Source organism: Palaemon carinicauda, unplaced genomic scaffold (genome assembly GCF_036898095.1).
Source record: "Palaemon carinicauda isolate YSFRI2023 unplaced genomic scaffold, ASM3689809v2 scaffold1060, whole genome shotgun sequence".
Taxonomy (NCBI): domain Eukaryota; kingdom Metazoa; phylum Arthropoda; class Malacostraca; order Decapoda; family Palaemonidae; genus Palaemon; species Palaemon carinicauda.
The window spans coordinates 60,001-65,000 of NW_027168550.1; positions in this window are offsets into that span (position 1 = coordinate 60,001).

Sequence of the window (5,000 nt, forward strand, 5' to 3'; positions counted from 1 at the left end):
AATATCATAAACATATAATGATGTATATATCAATACTTATATCTAGCATAACACTATATAGTGCCACTATACTTATGCATACTATATAAAATAATTGTTTCCTTTAATGAATGGTAGCTTAGGTCTAAATATTAATTTCACAGCGACGTTAATTATTCACAATACATTCAATTCTACATTAAGTGGTTAATGTTTTTTTATATAGCTTACAAATCTCTTTACATATAAAGGCGTCGAGTTTATACATTCCATGACCAATATTCAAGTTGTTTTCAAAGGTTTCTTTTATGAAACTGGACTCTATGATGTTTCTTTCCACTAAGTTATTTGAATGAACCAATTTCTTTGCACCTGACCAATTAATAGGGTGATTTTTATCTCTAACGTGAGCAAAGAGTGCATTATTATCTTGAGCATACCTGACACTTTTCTTATGTTGTTCAATTCTCTTTTCTAGGGCTTTACCAGTTTGACCAATATAGTATTTTCACAAGCATTGCATGGAATACGATATACACATCCCTTGGTAATGTCAGGAGAATTCTTTATCAAGGCTGTTTTTATTGTATTTTTACTCTTAAATGCTACATTTACATTGAGGTTTTTTAACAGTTGGGGAATTTCTTTAAATGAATCACAATAAGGTAGTACAAGTAAATTTTGTGTGTTGTAGTTTTTTCGGTTTTCATTACCGAAAAAAGTCTTTTTTGCTGTTCTTAGGGCATCATCTAACACAATTTCAGGATACTTTAGTTTTTTACCTATTGCTCTAATACCAGTTATTTCGTCATCAATATATTCAGGGCTGCAGACTCGAAATGCTCTTAAAAACATGGAAGTAAATACAGATTTCTTAACTTTGTTGCCTTGGTTTGAGTAATAATGGACATACATACATCATACATATACCAAAGGCACTTCCCCCAATTTTGGGGGGTAGCCGACAACAACAAGAAACAAAACAAAAAGGGGACCTCTACTCTCTACGTTCCTCCAGCCTAACCAGGGACTCAGCCGAGTTCAGCTGGTACTGCTAGGGTGCCACAGCCCAACCTCCCACATTTCCACTACAGATGAAGCTTCATACTGCTGAGTCCCCTACTGCTGCTACCTCCGCGGTCATCTAAGGCACCGGAGGAAGCAGCAGGGCCTACCGGAACTGCGTCACAATCGCTCGCCATTCATTCCTATTTCTAGCACGCTCTCTTGCCTCTCTCACATCTATCCTCCTATCACCCAGAGCTTTCTTCACACCATCCATCCACCCAAACCTTGGCCTTCCTCTTGTACTTCTCCCATCAACTCTTGCATTCATCACCTTCTTTAGCAGACAGCCATTTTCCATTCTCTCAACATGGCCAAACCACCTCAACACATTCATATCCACTCTAGCCTCTAACTCATTTCTTACACCCGTTCTCACCCTCACCACTTCGTTCCTAACCCTATCTACTCGAGATACACCAGCCATACTCCTCAGACACTTTATCTCAAACACATTCAATTTCTGTCTCTCCATCACTTTCATTCCCCACAACTCCGATCCATACATCACAGTTGGTACAATCACTTTCTCATACAGAACTCTCTTTACATTCATGCCCAATCCTCTATTTTTTACTACTCCCTTAACTGCCCTCAACACTTTGCAACCTTCATTCACTCTCTGACGTACATCTGCTTCCACTCCACCATTTGCTGCAACAACAGACCCCAAGTACTTAAACTGATCCACCTCCTCAAGTAACTCTCCATTCAACATGACATTCAACCTTGCACCACCTTCCCTTCTCGTACATCTCATAACCTTACTCTTACCCACATTAACTCTCAACTTCCTTCTCTCACACACACTTCCAAATTCTGTCACTAGTCGGTCAAGCTTCTCTTCTGTGTCTGCTACCAGCACAGTATCATCCGCAAACAACAACTGATTTACCTCCCATTCATGATCATTCTCGCCTAACAGTTTTAATCCTCGTCCAAGCACTCTAGCATTCACCTCTCTCACCACTCCATCAACATACAAGTTAAACAACCAGGGTGACATCACACATCCCTGTCTCAGCCCCACTCTCACCGGAAACCAATCGCTCACCTCCTTTCCTATTCTAACATATGCTTTACTACCTGTGTAGAAACTTTTTACTGCTTGCAACAACCTTCCACCAACTCCATATAACCTCATCACATTCCACATTGCTTCCCTATCAACTCAATCATATGCTTTCTCCAGATCCATAAACGCAACATACACCTCCTTACCTTTTGCTAAATATTTCTCGCATATCTGCCTAACTGTAAAAATCTGATTCATACAACCCCTACCTCTTCTAAAACCACCCTGTACTTCCAAGATTGCATTCTCTGTTTTATCCTTAATCCTATTAATCAGTATTCTACCATACACTTTTCCAACTACACTCAACAAACTAATACCTCTTGAATTACAACACATGCACATCTCCCTTACCCTTATATAGTGGTACAATACATGCACAGACCCAATCTACTGGTACCATTGACAACACAAAACACACATCAAACAATCTCACCAACCATTCAAGTACAGTCACACCCCCTTCCTTCAACATCTCAGCTTTCACACCATCCATACCCGATGCTTTTCCTACTCTCGTTTCATCTAGTGCTCTCCTCACTTCCTCTATTGTAATCTCTCTCTCATTCTCATCTCCCATCACTGGCACCTCAACTCCTGGAACCTCAATTATATCTGCCTCCCTATCATCCTCAACATTCAGCAAACTTTCAAAATATTCCGCCCACCTTTTCCTTGCCTCCTCTCCTTTTAACAACTTTCCATTTCCATCTTTCACTGTCTCTTCAATTCTTGCGCCGGCCTTCCTTACTCTCTTCACTTCTTTCCAAAACTTCTTCTTATTCTCTTCATATGACTGACCCAGTCCCTGACCCCACCTCAGGTCAGCTGCCCTCTTTGCCTCACGTACCTTGCGCTTTACTCCCACCTTTTGCTCTCTATATTTTTCATACTTCTCTATACTATTACTCTGCAGCCATTCTTCAAAAGCCCTATTTTTCTCTTCCACTTTTACCTTCACTCCTTCATTCCACCATTCACTGCCCTTCCTCATGCTGCCTCCAACAACCTTCTTGCCACATACATCACTTGCAATCCCAACAAAATTTTCTTTTGCTAACTTCCACTCCTCTAAATTACCAGTTTCTCTTACTCTCACCTCGTCATATGCCATTTTCAACCTTTCCTGATATTTACTTTTTACCCCCGGTTTTATTAGCTCTTCAACCCTCACTAGCTCCCTTTTACATCCACCTACTCTATTCCCCCACTCTTTTGCTATAACTAATTTTCCTTCCACCAAAAAATGATCAGACATACCGTTAGCCATACCCCTAAACACGTGCACGTCTTTCAATCTTCCAAACATTCTTTTAGTTATCAACACATAATCCATTAATGCCCTTTCTACTACTCTTCCATTTGCCACTCTTACCCATGTATACTTATTTTTATCTTTCTTTTTAAAAAAGCTAGCGCTTATTACCATCTCTTGTTCAACACACATATCTACCAGTCTCTCACCACTCTCATTTTCACCTGGTACGCCATACTTCCCAATGACACCTTCTACCTCTCCAGCACCCACTCTAGCATTTAAGTCACCCATAACAACTACATAATTCCTTCTACCCAGTCCTTCTACACACCTAGTTAATTCATTCCAGAACTCATTCCGCTCTTCTTCACTTTTCTCACTACCTGGCCTATACGCACTGACAAACGCCCAACATTCCCTACCCAACCTAACCCTTACCCACATTAACCTAGATGATATCTCCTTCCATTCCACTACTTTACCTGTCATCCATTCACTCAACAATAAAGCCACACCCTCTCTCGCTCTTCCCCTTTCAATCCCAGACACTCTACCAGACATTTCACCAAACATCACTTCACCCTTTCCTTTCATCTTTGTCTCACACAAGGCCAATACATCCATCCTTCTACTCCTAAACATACTTCCAATCTCACATCTTTTACTCACTATCGTACTACATCCACGCACATTCAAACACCCTAAAACTAGAGTGCGGGGAGCAGTCACTCTCCCCCTAGCTCCATCTCTTTGTTGCTGTCTCACAGGATACTTTTACAGGAGAGGGGGTTCCCAGCCCCCTCGTCCCGTCCCTTTTAGTCGCCTCTTACGACACGCAGGGATAACGTTGGCGCTATTCTAATTGTTTTATGCCCCCGCGGCCACAGGACATATGCCGAGATATTCGTTGGCTTTCTGTATACACTAAACTTGAGACTATTATTACATCTATGTATGCAACAGTCCAAAAAAGGTAGGGTACAACTATTCTCCAGCTCCATAGTGAAATTTATTGATAGTACCAAACTATTCAATCTAAGAAAAAAGTTATCTAAATTTTCATTTCCTGGCCACAAACATATTATGTCGTCAATATATCGAAACCATTTTACATTATTAGGTGTGATGTTATTTAAGATTCTGCTTTCAAAAAATTCCATATATAGATTGCTCAATACTGGGGATAAAGGGTTTCCCATAGCCATACCAAAAGTTTGTGCATAAAATCTCCCATTGAATTCAAATTTACACTCTTTTATGCATAGTTTAATTAATTCTATTAGAGTGTGTTTGGAGAATGGTAGATTCAATTGTCTATTATCTAATGTTTCAGATAAAAATTCCAACATGTCATCAATAGGTACTTTTGTGAATAGTGAGACTACATCAAAACTGACAAGCCTACAGGTACTGTTAATCTGTACTTCATTCAGTTTGTTAATCAAGTCTACATTATTTTTTTATATTTGAATATGAAATGGTGCCAACTAAAGGATTGAGGATATTCACAAGGTACTTAGATAATTTATATGCTGCTGAACCTACAGAGCTAATTATTGGCCTAGCTGGATAATTTGGCTTATGAGTTTTAATAGTTCCATACATATATGGCAATGTTGGTGA